Genomic DNA, 21786 nt, shown 5'->3' with positions numbered 1-21786 from the left:
TTTTTTTTAAAAAAAAAGACCCCAGGGGAGCCAAGTTCGGCGTCCCCTGGCAGAGAACTTATCTCTTTGTGTGCGCCAATCCCACGCCAAATATGAAAAATTCAAGTTTGGCATCAATTTTTGCTGGTTTTGCTCATTCTTACGCCGTTCTCCACGCCAAACTTGGAATTTTCCATGTTTGGCTTGGGCCTGGCAGAACCAATTTCCCTTATTCACGTAGCACTCAGCACCAAACTTGGGAATCCCAAGTTTGGCGCTAACCAGACTGAGTCAATCCTTTACAGGGTGGGCAAAAATTTTTTTAAGTGTCTGGGTTCCTGTTTTAAATTTTTTACACGATCAAAACACACGTAAAACAAAAGAAAAATAGTAAAAACTCAGACAAAACAAAATCAACACAATAAATAAAAAAACAAAACAACAGAATTCAAAATAAAGGATACGAAAACATCAGGTTGCCTCCCGACAAACGCTTCTTTACCGTCACTAGCTTGACGGTTAGCTCTTCTAAGAAGGAGGATTATAGGGGCTCAGCTCTTCACCCCTCACTGTGAACTTTTTTCCTATGCTCCCATTGATCAACTCTATATACTCAAGAGACAGGATCCTGTTCACTGTATGAGGTAGGATTGGGCATGCAGTGAATACCACCTTTATTCCTGAGGAGAAGTCTTCAGTGGAAATCTTTTTGTTTCTCCATCCCCTGGGTACTTTCTTCTTTTTGATAACCTCCTCCTTGGCCGATGATGCATTCCCGACACCAAACTTAGGTTTGATGTTATGAGGAATTTCATTGATTGTCACCAAAGGAGGTTTGAGTTACAGATTCTGTTGTGCATCATCAGGGAGTTCTTGAAGGTTTGGAGTAATAAGCTCAGTCTGCATGCACCTCTCTTCTTTACCTGTTGAATGCATATCTTTGAAGACATGAAAGACCAGTTGCTCATTATGCATTCTAAGCACTAATGCACCCATTTCTACATCAATTAGAGCTCTCCCAGTGGCTAGGAAAGGTCTTCCTAGGATTATAGAGGCATTCTCATCCTCCCCCGTGTCAAGAATCACAAAATCTGCTAGGAGGAAGAACTTACCCACTTTGACCAAGATATTCTCCATTAATCCATATGCTGGCTTTATAGATTTGTCTGCCATCTGTAATGCTATCCTTATGGGTTGTGCCTCTTAGATTTGCAACTTTTTCATCACAGACAAGGGCATTAAATTAATGCTTGCTCCCAAATCACATAACGCTTTCTCAAAGGTTGTGCTCCCAATGGTGCATGGAATTTGAAAGCTCCTTGGATCTGGCATCTTCCTTGGTAAGTTATTCTGAATAATGGCACTGCATTCCTTAGTCAGGACCACTATCTCATCTCCCTTTAAAGGCTTCTTCTTTGACAACAACTCCTTCTAAATTTGACATAGAGAGGCATTTACTCCAAAACCTCAGTAAAAGGAATATTGATTTGCAACTTTCTGAAGACTTCCAAGAACTTTGAAAACTTCTTGCCCTTGGTCTCCTTTTGAAGTCTCTAAGGATATGGCATTTTAGGCTTATACTCAGGAGCCTTTGGCAATGTAGGATAAATGTCAAGAGAGTCTGGGAATGGGTTATATGCACGCTTTGGAGGGACGTGATCTACTTCTTCCTTCTTTTCATCTGGAGCTTCTTTTTCAACTGGCTCTGCATTAACTTGTGTTTTCGTACTTGCCACTTGTCCACTTATCAAGGTGATAGCCTTGCATTCCTCTCTTGGATTTGGAATTGTGTTACCAGGAAGGCTATTAGTGATCCTCTGATCAATTTCATTAACTTTTGTGGCTAATTGACTCATTTGAACCCCCAAGCTCTTGATTGATGCTTTGGTTTCTTGTATAAAGCTTGCCAATATTGCTTCCAAATCAGTAGTATTTTTGAGACTGAGGAGTTGCTTGCTGAGATGACTGAAACTGGTGGTTATTAAAATTATTCTGTTGAAAATCACCCTGAGAATTATTGTTAAAATTATGTGGCCTCTGAGGTTGCTCTCTCCACCCCAAATTTGGGTAATTTCTCCACCCCTAATTATAGGTCTTAGCATATGGATCATTATTGGGGTTTCTAGGAGCATTCCTCATATAGTTTACCTGTTCAGAAGGAAATTGAGCATAACCATAATTCTCACCTTGCATAAAGCTACCAGTCATGTCATAAGGAGCCTCTTGAGGTGCAATCTGAGTATTAATAGCTGAAACCTACATCCCACTCAGTTGTTGAGTAATCAGATTCATTTGCTGAGTCAAAATTTTGTTCTGAGCAAGAAGAGCATCAAAAGCTTCTACTTCCAGCACGCCTTTCTTCTGAGAGGTTTCAGGGTTCACAAGATTCCTATTAGATGAGTATAAATATTGGTTGCTAGCAACCAATTCAATAAGCTCAGTAGTTTTCTCCGGTGTCTTCTTCATATACAATGAACCACCTGCAGAATTATCTAAACACATCTTGGACATTTTACCCAAGCCTTCATAAAAGATATCTAGCTAAGTCCATTTAGAAAACATATCTGGAGAGCATTGCCTAGTCAGCAGGTTGTATCTCTCTTAGGCTTCATAGAAGGTCTCACCATCCTTCTGCCTGAAGGTTTGAACCTCCACCCTAAGCTTATAGTCAGCTTTTTAGGTGGAAAAAATTTAGTCAGAAACCCAGTGACAACCTTATCCCAAGTATCCAGACTCTCCTTGGGTTGAGAATCTAACCACAGATTTGCTCTATCCCTCAGAGCAAATGGGAAGAGTATGAGTTTGTACACTTTAAGGTTCACTCCATTAGTTTTTATAGTGTCACAAATCTGCAAAAAAATAGAAATAAACTGATTTGGATCTTCCTGAGGGAGTCCATGATACTGACAGTTTTGTTGCACAAGATTGACTAGCTGTAGTTTCAACTCAAAGTTCTTTGCAGCTATAGGAGGCACCACAATTCTTTTTCCATAAAGATCTGCATTGGGAGTAGTATGAGCCAAGTACTCTTCTGGGTTGTCCATTCTCAACTGGATTTACCACATTAGCATTAGCAGCATGATTATGATCCATGGTGGACTCTACAACCTTGTAAAGTCTAGCTTGTTGCAAGCGCCGCCTCAAAGTCCTTTTGGGTTCAGAATCAAAATCAAGAAGAGGTTCCTTGTCCCTGTTCCTGCTCATAAACAGACAGAAGACAAGAAAATATGGGATTCTCTACGTCAGAGTGTAGAGAATTTCTAGTGAGGTAACTTGTGTAAAGAAATAAAATAAAAATAAAACAGTAAAAATTCAAAAATAATGATAAAAAGAAAGCTACAAAAATTTGAAATTTTCATGAAAATTAAATGGAAAAATTAAAATAAAATTAACTAGGTAACCAAACTTAATTTCAGAAATTAAGAAAAAATACTAGTACTAATTTTCGAAAATAATAAAGCAACAATTAAATAAAATTAAAACTAAAATGCCAAATCTAAACAATCAAACAACTAATAGTTGGTAATCACAGTCAATCCCCGGCAACGGCGCCAAAAACATGGTGCGAAATTTATAACCACAAACTAACCGGCAAGTGCACCGGGTCGTACCAAGTAGTACCTCAAGTGAATGAGGGTCGATCCCACGAGGATTGATGGATCAAGCAACAATGATTGAGTGATTGGCTTAGTCAGACAAACAAAAAATGGTGTTTGAAGTTTCAAAAGCATTAATAGTAAATTCAGAATATCAGAAAGCAGCAGTAAATGAGTTGTGAATAATATATGGAGAAATAGTTAAGCCTTTAGAGTTATCTATTTTTTGGATTGACTTTTCTTACTAACTATTTTAATCGTGCAAGATTTAATTCATGGCAAACTATAAGTGACTAAACCCTAATTCCTTAGACCTTTTTAGTCTCCTCTAACCTTCATCAATCGCCAATTCCTTGGTCACTTAATTCCAATTAGAGGATGAAGTTCAATTCTAGTTTATATGCCACAAAAACCCTAATTACCCAAATATAAGAGGATTATATGTCATGTATCCCGTTAAGTCCAGATAATTAGAAATTTAGGAGAAATTGTTTTCAAGCTGTTGTTTAAGTAAAGAGCTTTTCTAAGTTATACAAGAACTCAATTAGAACCAAGGTCATACTTCTGTTCCACCTAGATTCATAAAATAAAGAACGAAAACAATTCTTGAATTATAAATTAGTACATGAATTAAAATAGGAAAATAATAGTATCAATCCATACAATAGACAGAGCTCCTAACTTTAACAGTAGAGGTTTAGTTGCCCATTGTTCAGAGAAAAAACTAAGATTCAAAAAAACTGTTAATTACAGAATGAGGTAGAAGAGAAGAGAGAAGCCCGAAGGGATGATTCTTTTTCCTTTTATATCTAATACTAATTAATTTAAATTATATTTCCTAAAATTAAATAATATCTTTTCATATTTAAAAAATAAAATAAAATTTAATCAAAATAAATTAAAATCTACGTGCAGCCTTGTATGAGAGAATGGGACCACTTTTGTACCAAAGGTTGTGGCGCCAAACCTGACAATGATCAAGTTTGGCGTGGAGTGGTGTGCATATACATTCCTTGGATCCTTTGAGTTGGCGCCGAACTTGAGTAAACTCAAGTTCGGCGTGGAGATGGCAACGTGTGCTTTCTTGGAACTCTTGATGCTGGCGCCGAACTTGACAATGATCAAGTTTAGCATGGAATAGTCCGTACGAAATGGAAGAAAAGGGTACACTATTATATATCGTTAGAAAGATCTGAAAGTTAGCTTTCCAATGATGTAAGAATTACATCAATGGGACCTCTGTAGCTCAAGTTATTCTTGTTTGAGTGCAAGAAGGTTGGGGTTGACAGCATCATTCGTTTCTTCTTTTTCTGCTACAAAACTCCGTCAAATCCATCTGAATGCTACCTGAAATATACAGAAATTGCAAACAACTCAAAGTAGCATTCATAATGGCTAAAAGTAATTATATCTTGATTAAACTTAATAATTCAAATGCAAATTAACTAGGAAAAGATAGAGAAGATGCTCACGCGTCACTCATCAAAACACCAAAATTAAACTGTTGCTTGTCCCCAAGCAACGAAAAACAAAGTAGGATAAAAGAGTAAGATACAATAAATCTCAGAGCTTTCAATGAAGCTCAGTTCAATTAGATGAGCAGGACTTAGTAGATTTTTGCTTCTGAATAGTTTTGGCATCTTACTATCCATTGAAACTCAGAAGTGTTGATTTCTTAAGGAACTTAGAATCCAGATGATATTATTGACTCTCCTAGTTTAGTTCTTTTTTATTCTTGAAGACAGCTTTTTAGAATCTTGGCCGGGGCCTTAAGCACTTTGTTTTTCAGTATTACCACTGGATACATAAATGCCACAGACACTTAATTGGGTGAACCCTTTCGGATTGTGATTCAGCTTTACTAGAATCCCCAGATAGAGGTGTCCAAAGTTCTTAAGCACACTCTTTTTGCTTTGGATCACGACTTTAACTGCTCAGTCTCAATTTCTTCACTTGACACCTTCACACCATAAGCACATGGTTAGGGACATCTTGGTTAAGCCGCTTAGGCCAGAATTTTGTTTTATTTAGGCCCTCCTAACCATTGATGCTCAAAGTCTTGGATCCTTTTACCCTTGCCTTTTGTTTTAAAGGGTTATTGGATTTTTGCTCTTGCTTTTTGGTTTAAAGAGCTATTGGCTTTTTCTACTTTTTATTTCTTTTGGTTTTTTCGCATATATATATATATATATATATATATATATATATATATATATATATATATTTCACTTTCAATTTTAACTTTCATCATCATTCTTTCAAGAGCCAACATTCTTAATTCCAATTTCAAATAAAGCATTGTTCATTTATACATTCAGAAAAAATCAACGTCACCACATCAAGATAATTGACTATTCTTATTATATAACTCAAAGTTCATGTATCTCTCAATTCTTTTAAAATAAGATTTTCTTTTAAGCAAGGTGAGAGATATATGGAATATTTTATAGCCTTAAGACATAGATGATCATGCAATAAGAACAAGAGAACAGACAATAAAACATAATAGAAAATAGAAAAAAGTAACATGCGAAAAGGGAATTAAGAGAATGAATCCACCTTAGTGATGGTGGCTATTACTCCTCCTTGAGGATTCAATGTAGTGCTTGATCTCTTCAATGTCACGCCCTTGTCTCTGTTGTTCTTCCCTCATATATTCAGATCTTCTCTATTTCATGGAGGATGGTGGAGTGCTCTTGATGTTCCAACCTCAGTTGCTCCACGTTTGAGCTCCACTCTCACAAAGAGGTATTCAGTTGATCCCAAAAATTTTGGGGAGGAAAATACATCCCTTGAGGCATCTCAGGGATTTCTATTGAGGCAGTTGCACATGCTCATGTGCATGCTTTCTAGTTTGCTCCATCCTTTTCTTAGTGATGGGTGATGCGTGAGCATCTTGTCTATCTTTTCCTAGTGAATTTATATCTAATTTGTTGAATTTAATTAAGAATTAATTATATTTTAGCCACCATGGATGCTATTTTGAGTTTTGTACAATTTTATTTATTTTAGGTAGCATTCGGAGGGATTTGATGAAGTTTCTGCAGAGAAAAGAAAGAAACCAAAGAGATGACCAGTGAAGACCGACGCGGACGCATGGCTCACGCGACCGCGCCGAATGGAGAAATTGCAATGACGCGATCGCGTGCCTGACGCGAATGCGTGGACTAGAGTCTGAACAAATGACGCGAGCGCGTGGACGACGCGGACGCGCCACATGCGCGATCTGCAATAATACAGAAAATGTTGTTTACGATTTCTGGGCTGTTTTTGACCCAGTTTCATGCCCAGAAAACACAGATTTGAAGCTGCAGAATGGACAAATCAAGTGGTTACCACCCATCAACTGAAGATCTGTTAATTAATTCGAATTTAAATTCAAATCTTATCTTTTAGGAAAAGATATTATTTTTAATTTTAGATTTTAAACCTATTAGGATTAGTAATAAATAGGAACTTTGTACATTTAGACAAGGACATAGATTATTTTACTAGAACCCTTATTTTTCTTCTCGGAACCATGAGCAACTAATCCTCCATTGTTAAGGTTAGGAGCTCTATCTATTTTCATGGATTGATTCGTTTGATCTTTTTAATTTAATTCATGCTTTGATTTATGATTTATATTTCAATAATTATTTTCGTTCTTTACTTTATGAATATGGGTGGAACGGAAGTATGACCCATGTTCTAATTGAGTTCTTGTAAAACTTGGAAAAGCTCTTTACTTGAACAATAGCTTGAAAACATATTATACTAAATTTCTAATTGTTTGTATTTAACGGGATACGTGACATATAATCCCTTTATTTTTGGATAATTAGGATTCTTTTGGCATATAAACTAGAAATTGATCATCACCCTCTAATTGGAATTAATTGACCAAGGAATTGGCAGTTGATAAATTTTAGAGGAGACTAGGAAGGTCTAAGGAATTAGGGTCTAGTCACATATAGTTTGCCATGAAATTAAATCTTGCATGATTAAATTAATTAGTAATAAAAGTTAATCTGGAAAAATAGATAACTCTGAAACCTTAACTGCCTTCTTAATATTTTATTCCCAACTTATTTACTTGTCTGTGTTTAATGCTCTTTGAATACCAAAACACTCTTTTTTGCTTGCCTAACTAATCCTATCAACGCTATTGTTGCTTGATGCATCAATCCTCGTGGGATCAACCCTTACTCACGTAAGGTATTACTTGGTACGACCCGGTGCACTTGCCGGTTAGTAGTGTGGATTGTAAAATACCACATCAAGTTTTTGGCGCCGTTGCCAGGGATTGATAGTGATTAACAACTGTTAGTTGTTTGATTGCTTAGATTAGGCATTTTAGTTTTAATTTTATTTAAAAAAATTCTTTGAATTTCAAAATTTTTTTTTTAAATAAATAGCACCAATATTTTTTTTATTTTCTGAAATTAAGTTTGGTGTTATCTATTCATTATTTCTTTTCTATTTAGTATTTTTTTTACACAGGTTACCTCACTGGGAATTCTCTACACTCTGACGTAGAGATTCCCATCTTTTCTTGTTTTCTGTTTGTTTATGCGCAGGAACAGAGATAAAGAACATCTCTTAGACTTTGATCCTGAACCTGAAAGGACTTTCAGGCGACGTTTACAACAGGCAAGATTGTACAAGGCTGCAGAATCCACTATGGATGCTAACAATGCTGATAATGCCAATGTGGCAAATCCTAATGTGAATGAGCAACAAAGGAGAGTACTTGGCTCTTACTCTTCTCCTACTGCAGATCTTTATGGAAAAAGCATCGTGGTGCCTCATATTGCTGCAAACAACTTTGAGTTGAAGCCTCAACTGGTCACCCTGGTGCAACAAAATTGCTAGTATCATGGTCTTCCCCACGAAGACCCAAATCAATTCATTTCAAGTTTTCTGCAGATTTGTGATACTGTGAAGACAAATAGAGTGAACCCAGATGTGTACAAACTAATGCTCTTCCCGTTTGCTCTGAGGGATGGAGTAAAACTATGGCTAGATTCTCAACCCAAGGACAGTTTGGATACTTGGAACAAGGTTGTTACTGAGTTTCTCACAAAATTTTTCCCACCAAAGAAGCTGACTAAGCTTAGGATGGAGGTTTAGACCTTCAGACAGAAGGTTGGTGAGACTCTGTATGAAGCTTGGGAGAGATACAAGCTACTGATTAGGCAATGCCCTCCAGAAATGTTCTCCAAATGGACACAAATAGACATATTTTATGAAGGCTTGGGTGAAATGTCCAAAATGTGCTTAGATAATTCTGCAGGAGGTTCATTGCACAAGAAGAAGACACTGGAGGAGACTATTGAGCTTATTGAATTGGTTTCTATCAACCAATATTTATACTCCTCTAACAGGAATCCTGTGAACTCTGAGGTTCCTCAGAAGAAGGCTGTCATGGAAGTGAAAACTCTTAATGCTATTCTTGCTCAGAACAAGCTTATGTCTCAGCAAATAAATCTTCTTACTCAACAGATGGGTGGCATGCAAGTCTCAGCTATCAACACCCAAAAATCCCCCTCAAGAAGCCTCGTATGACATGACAAGTAATTTTGTGCAGAATAATAACTATGATTATGCTCAAGCTTCTTCTGAACAGGTCAATTACATGGGGAGTGCTACTAGAAATCCCAACAATGATCCTTATTCTAAGACTTACAATTAATGATGGAGGAATCACCCAAATTTTGGGTGGAGAGACCAATCTCAGAGACCTCAGAATTTTAACAATAATTCTCAGGGCGGCTTCCAACAGAATAATTACAATAACTGCCAATTTCAGGCTCAACAGCAACAACCACCTCATCAGGCAAACTCTAAATCCAAAGAAGATTCTAATTGGGAGATGATGATGAGTTTCATGCAGGAAACCAAAGCCTCCATTAGAAACTTAGAAATGCAAATGGGCCAAATAAGCAAGCAATTACCTGAGAGGTTTGCAAGCACATTTCCAAGTGATACAGTGGTGAACCCAAGAGAAGACTGCAAGGTTATTCAGTTGAGAAGTGGTAAAGTAACTGGTTCTGAGACCAAGGCCAATGAAGAATTAGTTGGAAAAGAAGCCCCAGAGGAGAAGAAGGAAGAAGTCGAGCACACACCTCCTAAGCGTGCAGACAATCCTTTCCTTGATTCTCTTGACACTTATCCTACCTTGCCAAAGGCTCCTGAATACAAGAAAAAAATGCCATACCCTCAGAGGCTTCAGAAGGCTTCCAAAGAAAAATAGTTCTCTAAATTTTTAAATGTCTTCAAGAAGCTACAGATCAACATTCCCTTTGTAGAGGCTCTGGAGCAAATGCCTCTCTATGCTAAATTTATGAAAGAATTGTTGACCCACAAGAGGTACTAGAAGGAACAAGAAATAGTGGTGTTAACCAAGGAATGCAGTGCCATTATTCAACACAACCTTCCTGAGAAGATGCCAGACCCAGGGAGCTTTGTCATTCCTTGCACCATTGGAGATGTCACCATTCAGAGAGCTTTATGTGACCTTGGAGCCAGCATCAATCTCATCCCACTTTTAGTGATGAAAAAGCTTCAAATTGAGGAGGTAAAACCCACTCGTATTTCTCTTCAACTTGCTGACCTTTCTATTAAATTACCTGTGGGTGTTGTTGAGGATTTACTAGTTAAAGTAGGACCATTCATCTTTCCTATTGATTTTGTTGTATTAGACATGGAAAAGGAAGTAAAATCCTCTATCATACTTGGTAGACCCTTTTTAGCTACAGGTAGAGCTCTGATTGATGTACAAAATGGTGAATTAACCCTGAGGGTCAATGAAGAACAGGTGGTCCTTCATATTTTTGAAGCTCTTAAGCACCCTAATGATTCTGAAGGGTGTATGAAAATAGATGTTATTGAACCACTTGTTCAAGAGGTACTGAAAGCTTAGGTACTTGATGACATTCTGGATCCTATCTCTGAGTATGAATTAGTTGAAATTGATTATTCACCACCCCAGAAGGCTATGGTCCACACGCCTAAAGCAGAGGAGGAAGTCCCCAAGCTCGAGCTCAAATCCGTACCACCTTCTCTGAAATATGTATTCTTGGGTGAGAATGACTCATATCCAGTGATTATTAGCTCTTCTCTGAAGCCTGAAGAGGAAGAGGCGCTTATTTTAGTGCTCAAGAGCCATAAAACAGCTCTTGGGTGGACCATTAGTGACTTAAAGGGGATTAGTCCAACCAAGTGTATGCACAAGATTCTCCTTGAAGATGATGCTAAACCAGTTGTGCAACCACAAATGAGACTCAATCCAACCATGAAAGAGGTGGTCCAAAAAGAGGTAATGAAACTATGGGAAGCAGGAATTATTTATCGTATTTCTGACAGTCCTTGGGTAAGTCCTGTACAGGTAGTTCCCAAGAAAAGAGGGATGACAGTGATCAAGAACGAAAAGAATGAGCTTATCCCCACAAGAACAGCCACAGGATGGAGAATGTGTATAGACTACAGGAAGCTCAACACTGCTACAAGAAAAGATCATTTCCCCCTGCCTTTCATTTATCAGATGCTTGAAAGGTTAGCTGGTCATGCATTTTATTATTTTTTTAGATGGATATTCTGGATATAATCAAATTGCAGTGGACCCTCAAGATCAGGAGAAGACAGCATTCACATGCCCCTTTTGAGTATTTGCCTACAAAATAATGCCTTTTGGACTTTGCAATGCTCCAGCAACTTTTCAGAGGTGTATGCTTTCAATTTTTTCTGATATGGTTGAAAAGTTTATTCAGGTATTTATCGATGACTTTTCTATTTTTGGTAATTCTTTTGAATCCTGCCTTAAACATTTATCTCTTGTCTTGAAACGGTGTCAAGAATCAAACCTTGTTTTAAATTGGGAAAAATGCCATTTTATGGTTACAGAAGGTATTGTTCTTGGACATCGGATTTCAAGTAAAGGAATTGAGGTTGATAGAGCAAAAGTAGAGGTAATTGAAAAATTACCACCACCAACTAATGTTAAGTAGAGGTTGCTAGTGATTTTGCTATAGGAGCTGTTTTAGGACAGAGGCATGGTAAGCTTGTACATGTCATTTACTATGCCAATCGTGTGTTAAATGATGCCCAAAAGAATTACACAACTACAGAAAAGGAATTATTAGTTGTTGTGTACGCTGTTGATAAGTTTAGGTCCTATTTACTTGGTTCTAAGGTTATTATTTATACTAATCATGCTGCTTTGAAGTACCTTCTAACCAAACAGGATTCTAAACCAAGATTAATCAGATGGGTGTTGCTCCTTCAGGAGTTTGATATTGAGATAAAAGACAGAAAAGGGTCAGAGAATCAAGTAGCTGACCATCTCTCCAGAATTAAGCCGGAAGCAGGAGTACAACCACCCACAGCTGTGATTAAGACATTCCCAGATGAGCAATTGTTCCTCATTCAGCAGGCACCATGGTTTGCAGACATTGCAAATTATATGGCCATGAATTTTATCCCAAGGGAGTACAGTAGGCAACAGGTGAAGAAGCTACTAACTGATGCAAAGTACTACATTTGGAAAGAACCGTACCTTTTTAAAAGGTGCTCAGATGGAATAATCCAGAGATGTGTCCCGGATGAGGAAAAGCAGCAGATTCTTTGGCACTGTCATGGGTCTGATTATGAAGGCCACGTTGGTGGTGAAAGGACAGCTACAAAAGTCATTCAGAGCGGGTTTTACTGGCCGACTCTTTTCAGGGACTCAAGGGCATTTGAAGCACTGTGGCAAATGTGAAAAAGCTGTAAATCTCCCTGCCAACCATGAAATGCCACAGCAGGGAATTCTTGAGGTTGAGTTGTTTGATGTGTGGGGTATTGATTTCATGGGACCTTTTCCACCCTCACATTCAAACAACTATATTCTAGTGGCAGTTTGATGAGCGGATAATTTATACGCTTTTTGGCATTGTTTTTAGGTAGTTTTTAGTAAGTTCAAGCTACTTTTAGGGATGTTTTCATTAGTTTTTATGTTAAATTCACATTTCTAGACTTTACTATGAGTCTGTGTGTTTTTCTGTGATTTCAGGTAATTTCTGGCTGAAATTGAGGGACTTGAGCAAGACTCTGAAAAAGGCTGACAAAAGGACTGCTGATGCTATTGGAATCTGACTTCCCTGCACTCGAAATAAATTTTCTGGAGCTACAGAACTCCAATTGGCGCGCTTTTAACGGCGTTGGAAAGTAGACATTCAGAGCTTTCCAGCAATATATAATAGTCTATACTTTATTCGGAAATTGACGACGTAACCTGGCATTGAACGCCAAGTACATGCTGCTGTCTGGAGTTAAACGCCAGAAACACGTCATGATCCGGAGTTGAACGCCCAAAACACGCTATAACTTGGAGTTCAACTCCAAGAAAAGCCTCAGCTCGTGGATAGATCAAGCTCAGCCCAAGCATACACCAAGTGGGCCCCGGAAGTGGATTTATGCATCAATTACTTACTCATGTAAACCCTAGTAGCTAGTCTAGTATAAATAGGATAAGTTACTACTGTATTAGACATCTTTTGACAGTTTAATCTTTGACTGTTTTAGTCTTTGATCATTCGGTCCTTTGATCATTCAGGGGGCTGGCTATTCGGCCATGCCTGAACCTTTCACTTATGTATTTTCAACGGTGGAGTTTCTACACACCATAGATTAAGGGTGTGGAGCTCTGCTGTACCTCAAGTTTCAATACAATTACTATTATTTTTTATTCAATTCTCTTTTATTCTTATTCCAAGATATACGTTGTACTTCAACTTGATGAATGTGATGATCCGTGACACTCATCATCATTCTCACCTATGAACGCGCGTGATTGACAACCACTTCCGTTCTACCTTAGGCCGGGCGCATATCTCTTAGATTCCCCAACAGAATCTTCGTGGTATAAGCTAGATAGATGGCGGCATTCATGGGAATCCGGAAAGTCTAACCTTGTCTGTGGTATTTCGAATAGGATTCCGGGAATCTGGAAAGTCTAACCTTGTTTGTGGTATTCCGAGTAAGATTCCGATATTGAATGACTGTGACGAGCTTCAAACTCCTGAAGGCTGGGCGTTAGTGACAGACGCAAAAGAATCAATGGATTCTATTCCAACCTGATTGAGAACCAACAGATGATTAGCCGTGCTGTGACAGAGCATTTGGACCATTTTCACTTAGAGGATGGGATGTAGCCATCGGCAAGGGTGATGCCTCCAGACGATTAGCCATGCAGTGACAGCGCATAGGACCATTTTCCCGAGAGGATTAAAAGTAGCCATTGACGACGGTGATGCCCTACATACAACTTGCCATGGAAAGGAGTAAGAAGGATTGGATGAATGTAATAAGAAAGTAGAGATTCAAGAGGAGCACAGCATCTCCATACGCCTATCTGAAATTCCCACTATTGATTTACATAAGTATTTCTATCCCTTTTTATTTTATTTATTTTTATTTATCCAATCTAATCACATTTGACTTTATGAGTCCACTTAACTGAGATTTACAAGATAACCATAGCTTGCTTCATACCAACAATCTCCGTGGGATCGACCCTTACTCACGTAAGGTATTACTTGGACGACCCAGTGCACTTGCTGGTTAGTTGAACGGAGTTGTGACTTCAAATAGAGCCAATTATTAAATTTCATACAAGTACAATAAGTATGGATCACAATTTCGTCCACCAAGTTTTTGGCGCCGTTGCCGGGGATTGTTGAGTTTGAACAATTGACAGTTTATCTTGTTGCTCAGATTAGGTAATTTTCTTTTCAAAAAGTTTTCAAAAAAATCTTTCAAAATTTTTTTATTTATTTTTCGTTTTTCTAATAATGTTTTTCGAAAAAATTAATAAAAATACAAAAAAAATTCATAAAATCATAAAAACCAAAAATATTTTGTGTTCTTGTTTGAGTCTTGAGTCAATTTTTAAGTTTGATGTCAATTGCATGCTTTAAAAATTTTTCTTGCATTTTTTTCGAAAAATTCATGCATTCATAGTGTTCTTCATGATCTTCAAGTTGTTCTTGGTAAGTCCTCTTGTTTGATCTTGATGTTTTCTTGTTTTTCATATGCAGTTTTTGTTTGTTAGAGTCCATGCATTAAAGATTTCTAAGTTTGGTGTCTTCCATGTTTTCTTTGCATCAAAAATTTTTTCAAAAATATGTTCTTGATGTTCATCATGATCTTCAAAGTGTTCTTGGTGTTCATCTTGACATTCATAGTGTTCTTGCATGCATTAAGTGTTTTGATCCAAAATTTTCATGTTTGTGTTTTTCTCTCTCATAATTAAAAATTCAAAAAATCAAAAAAATATCTTTTCCTTATTTTTCTCATAATTTTCAAAAATTTGAGTTGACTTAGTCAAAAAATTTTAAAATTAGTTATTTCTTACAAGTCAAGTCAAATTTTCAAAATTTAAAAATCTTATCTTTTCAAAATCTTTTTCAAAAATCATATCTTCTCCAATTTTTCCTCTTTCTCGAAAATTTCAAAAATATTTTTCAAAATATTTTCAAAATCTTTTTCTTATCTTTATATCAAATTTTCGAAAATTAGCTAACAATTAATGTGAATGATTCAAAAATTTGAAGTTTGTTACTTTCTTGTTAAGAAAGGATCAATCTTTAAATTCTAGAATCATATCTTGTAGTTACTTGTTAGTTAAGTAATTAATTTTAATTTTAAAAATTAAATCTTTTTCAAACATATCTTTTTATCACATCTTCTTATCTTATCTCTTTATCATATCTTTTTCAAAATTTTATCTTTTTCAAAAAATTTGATTTTAAAATATCTTATCTAACTTCTTATCTTCTTATCTTTTCAAATTTGATTTTAATATCTTTTTCAACTAACTAATTAACTTTTTGTTTGTTTCTTATCTTTTTCAAAACCACCTAACTACTTTTCCCTCTCTAATTTTCGAAAATACCTCCCTCTTTTTCAAAAAATTCTTTTTAATTAACTAATTGTTTCAAATTTTAATTTTAATTTTAATTCATTTTTAATTTTCGAAACTACTAACTCCTTTTCAAAAATATTTTCGAAAATCCCTCTCTCATCTTCTTCTATTTATTTATTTATTTACTAACACTTCTCTTCATCTCTTATCACCTCCCCTATCTTTACTCTTTATACAGACTATTCATCCCTCTCCTTCCATTATCCCCTTTCTTCTTCTACTAATAATAAGGATCCTCTTTACTGTGACATAGAGGATTCCTCTTCCTTTTCTTTTCCTCTTCTCTTTTATATGAGCAGGAACAAGGAAAAAGGCACTCTTGATGAAGCTAATCTTGAACCTGAAAGGACTCTGAAGAGGAAGTCAAGAGAGACTAAAAATCAACAATTTAGAGAAACCTCAAAAAAAAAGGAAAAAAAAAAGAGAAAAGGGAAAACAAAAAGCTTCCACCTCTAAGTCATGGGAGATGGAAAGACTCATCTAAAGGGTTTATAGCTCAATGGTAGAACATTTGACTGCAAATCAAGAGATCCCTGAGATACCCCAGGGGATAAATTGTCCTCCACACAATTATTGGGAGCAACTAAGGATAGGAGCACCAAAATCACTAGGGATCATTCAACAGAAGCAAGGAAGAGACATAGAGGAGCTCAAAGAGCACCATTGGTTCTTCAAGAAGGCGCCACCCTCACTAAGGTGGACTCATTCCTTGTTCTTATTTCTCTGTTTTTTGATTTTTATGCTTCATGTTTATTTATGTTTTGTGTCTTTATTTCATGATCATTAGTGTTTAGTAACTATGTCTTAAAGTTATGAATAATCCCATTAATCCTTCACCTCTCTTAAATGAAAAATGTTTTAATTCAAAAGAACAAGAAATACATGAATTTCGAAAATTGTCCTTGAATTTAATTTAATTATATTGATGTGGTGACAATACTTTTTGTTTTCTGAATGAATGCTTGAACAGTGCATATTTTTGATCTTGTTGTTTATGAATGTTAAAATTGTTGGCTCTTGAAAGAATGATGAATAAGGAAAAATGTTATTGATGATCTAAAAAATCATGAAATTGATTCTTGAAGCAAGAAAAAGCAGTGAAAAGTAAAAAGCTTGCGAAAAAAAAAGAAAAAATGGTGAAAAAATAGAAAGAAAAAGAAAAAGCAAGCAGAAAAAGCCAATAGCCCTTAAAACCAAAAGGCAAGGGTAAAAAGGATTCAAGGCTTTGAGCATCAATGGATAGGAGGGCCCAAGGAAATAAAATCTAGGCCTAAGCGGCTAAATCAAGCTGTCCCTAACCATGTGCTTGTGTCATGAAGGTCCAAGTGAAAAGCTTGAGACTGAGTGGTTAAAGTCGTGATCCAAAGCAAAAGAGTGTGCTTAAGAGCTCTGGACACCTCTAACTGGGGACTCTAGCAAAGCTTAGTCACAATCTGAAAAGGTTCACCCAGTCATGTGTCTGTGGCATTTGTGTATCCGGTGGTAATACTGGAAAACAAAACGCTTAAGGCCACGGCCAAGACTCATAAGTAGCTGTGTTCAAGAATCAACATACTTAACTAGGAAAGTCAATAACACTATCCGAAATTCTAAGCTCCTAGAGAAAGCCAATCATTCTAAACTTCAAGGAAAAAGTGAGATGCCAAAACTGTTCAGAAGCAAAAAGCTACAAGTCCCGCTCATCTAATTAGAATTAATATTCATTGATATTTTGAAATTTATAGTATATTCTCTTCTTTTTATCCTAATTGATTTTCAGTTGCTTGGGGACAAGCAACAATTTAAGTTTGGTGTTGTGATGAGCGGATAATTTATACGCTTTTTGGCATTGTTTTTAGGTAGTTTTTAGTAAGTTCAAGCTACTTTTAGGGATGTTTTCATTAGTTTTTTATGTTAAATTCACATTTCTGGACTTTACTATGAGTTTGTGTTTTTCTGTGATTTCAGGTAATTTCTGGCTGAAATTGAGGGACTTGAGCAAAACTCTGAAAAAGGCTGACAAAAGGACGGCTGATGTTGTTGGAATCTGACCTCCCTGCACTCGAAATGGATTTTCTGGAGCTACAGAAGTTTAATTGGCGTGCTCTTAACGGCGTTGGAAAGTAGACATCCAGAGCTTTCCAGCAATATATAATAGTCAATACTTCATTCGGAAATTGACGATGTAATCTGGCGTTGAACGCCAAGTACATGCTGCTGTCTGGAGTTAAACGCCAGAAACACGTCATGATCCGGAGTTGAACGCCCAAAACACGCTATAACTTGGAGTTCAACTCCAAGAAAAGCCTCAGCTCGTGGATAGATCAAGCTCAGCCCAAGCATACACCAAGTGGGCCCCGGAAGTGGATTTATGCATCAATTACTTACTCATGTAAACCCTAGTAGCTAGTCTAGTATAAATAGGATAAGTTACTACTGTATTAGACATCTTTTGACAGTTTAATCTTTTACTGTTTTAGTCTTTGATCATTCGGTCCTTTGATCATTAAGGGGGCTGGCCATTCGGCAATGCCTGAACCTTTCACTTATGTATTTTCAACGGTGGAGTTTCTACACACCATAGATTAAGGGTGTGGAGCTCTGCTGTACCTCAAGTTTCAATTACTATTATTTTCTATTCAATTCTCTTTTATTCTTATTCCAAGATATACGTTGTACTTCAACTTGATGAATGTGATGATCCGTGACACTCATCATCATTCTCACCTATGAACGCGCGTGATTGACAACCACTTCCGTTCTACCTTAGGCCGGGCGCATATCTCTTAGATTCCCCAACAGAATCTTCGTGGTATAAGCTAGATAGATGGTGACATTCATGGGAATCCAGAAAGTCTAACCTTGTCTGTGGTATTCTGAGTAGGATTCCGGAAATCTAGAAAGTCTAACCTTGTCTGTGGTATTCCGAGTAAGATTCCGGTATTGAATGACTGTGACGAGCTTCAAACTCCTGAAGGCTGGGCGTTAGTGACAGACGTAAAAGAATGAATGGATTCTATTCCAACCTGATTGAGAACCGACAGATGATTAGCCATGCTGTGACAGAGCATTTGGACCATTTTCACTGAGAGGATGGGATGTAGCCATCGGCAAGGGTGATGCCTCCAGACGATTAGCCATGCAGTGCAGCGCATAGGACCATTTTCCCGAGAGGATTAAAAGTAGCCATTGACGACGGTGATGCCCTACATACAACTTGCCATGGAAAGGAGTAAGAAGGATTGGATGAATGTAATAAGAAAGTAGAGATTCAAGAGGAGAACAGCATCTCCATACGCCTATCTGAAATTTCCACTACTGATTTACATAAGTATTTCTATCCCTTTTTATTTTATTTATTTTTATTTATCCAATCTAATCACATTTGACTTTATGAGTCCACTTAACTGAGATTTACAAGATGACCATAGCTTGCTTCATACCAACAATCTCCGTGGGATCGACCCTTACTCACGTAAGGTATTACTTGGACGACCCAGTGCACTTGCTGGTTAGTTGAACGGAGTTGTGACTTCAAATAGAGCCAATTATTAAATTTCATACAAGTACAAGAAGTATGGATCACAATTTCATCCACCACAGTTAACTATGTGTCCAAATGGGTGGAAGTTGTAGCTTTGCCCACCAATGATGCCAAAGTGGTAATGAGCTTTCTTCAGAGATATATTTTTAGCCGGTTTGGTGTTCCAAGGACACTTATTAGTGATGGAGGAAGCCATTTCTGCAACAGACAGTTGGACTCTCTTCTGTAGAGATATGGAGTCCGTCATAAAGTGGCAACCCCCTATCACCCTCAGACAAGTGCTCAGGTTAAAGTTTCCAACAGGGAACTTAAGAGGATTCTAGAGAAGACCGTCAGTATTTCCAGAAAGGACTGGTCTAGGAAGCTTGATGAAGCTCTCTGGGCTTACCGGACAGCATACAAGACTCCCATTGGCATGTCCCCTTATCAATTGGTCTATGGCAAAGCCTGTCACTTGCCAGTTGAGCTAGAGCATAAAGCTTACTGTGCAATCAGGTATCTGAATCTTGATTCGGAAGCTGCAGGAATCAAGCGAATGCTTCAGTTAAATGAGCTTGATGAATTCAGATATTCAGCCTGTGAGAATGCCAAGCTGTATAAGGAAAGAACCAAGCTCCTGCATGATGAAAAGATTGCCATCAGAGTCTTTGAGCCAGGACAAAGAGTGCTTCTATATAATTCAAGGCTCAAATTCTTTCCCGGAAAGCTGAAATCCCGATGGTCAGGGCCGTTTGTCGTTACCAGAGCTTCACCGTATGGTCATGTGGAAATACAAGGAGAGAACTCTGACAGAAAATTTGCAGTGAATGGCCAGAGGTTGAAGCACTATCTTTGAGGCGAGATTGATCGCCAGAGGTCCACTCATCTGCTGAACTAGCAGAGCTGAACGTCAAGCTAGTGACGTTAAAGAAGCGCTTGTCGGGAGGCAACCCGATAAATTCGTATCCTTGGCTATTTTTCGTAGTAGTAGTTTTCTTACTTGTTTGATTTCTACTGAGTTCTTACTAATTTTCTGATCATACAGCTATTTTATCACAGGAACCGAACACCTTAAGCTCTATATTTGAAAAAAAAAGAAGAAGAGAGAGAAGAGCACCCGACGCGCAAGCGTCGCTGACGCGGACGTGTCAGATGGGTGTGCGTGAAAAAAAAATTTGAACAGAGAGTTGCACGGGAATGGTGCTAGACTCCTGCCTTTCACACAAACAATCCCATGCGAATGCGTACCTCACGCATTCGCTTCACTTGTGATTTTCGCCGTTCACGCGGGCGCGTCCCTGACGCGAACGCGTGACCAGCAAATTCGACATAAGAGAGTATTGGACAGAGAGTTGTGCTGGCTTGGGGCAGAAAGTGTGCTAAAAGTACAAATTAGATCACGCGAACGCGTGACTGACGCGTTTGCGTCAGTTCCACATATGGCCATGTACGCGAACGCCCACACGACGCGAACGTGTCGTATGAATAGTTGATTCCCAAGCACTATGATGAGAGAGTTGCACGGGCGCAACTGGCTTTGGGCGAATTGCACAAAATCCAGGGCACGCAGACGCGTGCCTGATGCTAACGCGTCATTATGAAGAATGCGCGACCCACGCGTACGCGTGCCGTACGCGTACGCGTCGTTTTGGATTTAAATTCAAATCTTATCTTTTAGGAAAAGATATTATTTTTAATTTTAGATTTTAAACCTATTAGGATTAGTAATAAATAGGAACTCTGTACATTTAGACAAGGACAGATTATTTTACTAGAACCTTTATTTTTCTTCTCGGAACCATGAGCTACTAATCCTCCATTGTTAAGGTTAGGAGCTCTGTCTATTTTCATGGATTAATTTGTTTGATCTTTTTAATTTAATTCATGCCTTGATTTATATTTCAATAATTGTTTTCGTTCTTTACTTTATGAATATGGGTGGAACGGAAGTATGACCCATATTCTAATTGAGTTCTTGTAAAACTTGGAAAAGCTCTTTACTTGAATAATAGCTTGAAAACATATTATACTAAATTTCTAATTGTTTGTATTTAACGGGATACGTGACATATAATCCCTTTATTTTTGGATAATTAGGATTCTTTTGGCATATAAACTAGAAATTGATCATCACCCTCTAATTGGAATTAATTGACCAAGGAATTGGCAGTTGATAAATTTTAGAGGAGACTAGGAAGGTCTAAGGAATTAGGGTCTAGTCACATATAGTTTGCCATGAAATTAAATATTGCATGATTAAATTAATTAGTAATAAAAGTTAATCTAGAAAAATAGATAACTCTGAAACCTTAACTGCCTTCTTAATATTTTATTCCCAACTTATTTACTTGTCTGTGTTTAATGCTCTTTGAATACCAAAACACTCTTTTCTGCTTGCCTAACTAATCCTATCAACGCTATTGTTGCTTGATCCATCAATCCTCGTGGGATCGACCCTTACTCACGTAAGGTATTACTTGGTACAATCCGGTGCACTTGCCGGTTAGTAGTGTGGGTTGTAAAATACCACATCAATGGGCTTGTCCTCTTCTATGACAATTCCAGTTGAATTGCATATGTGACAAATGAGGTGAGAAAAGTAGGGGCAAGTAACTTTCCCTTCCTCTTCCTTGAGGTTTCACCAGTCTTTGGGGCCATACTTAGGAGTGGTAGAAGTAAAAAAGTAAAGCTTTTGCAACACCAAACTTAAGGGTTTTGCTCATCCTCGAGCAAATATGAGCAATGGAGAAGAATAGAGTAGAAGA

The sequence above is a fragment of the Arachis hypogaea genome, chromosome 4 (genome assembly GCF_003086295.3).
Source record: "Arachis hypogaea cultivar Tifrunner chromosome 4, arahy.Tifrunner.gnm2.J5K5, whole genome shotgun sequence".
In the NCBI taxonomy this organism is placed as follows: domain Eukaryota; kingdom Viridiplantae; phylum Streptophyta; class Magnoliopsida; order Fabales; family Fabaceae; genus Arachis; species Arachis hypogaea.
This window is presented reverse-complemented; position numbering follows the sequence as displayed.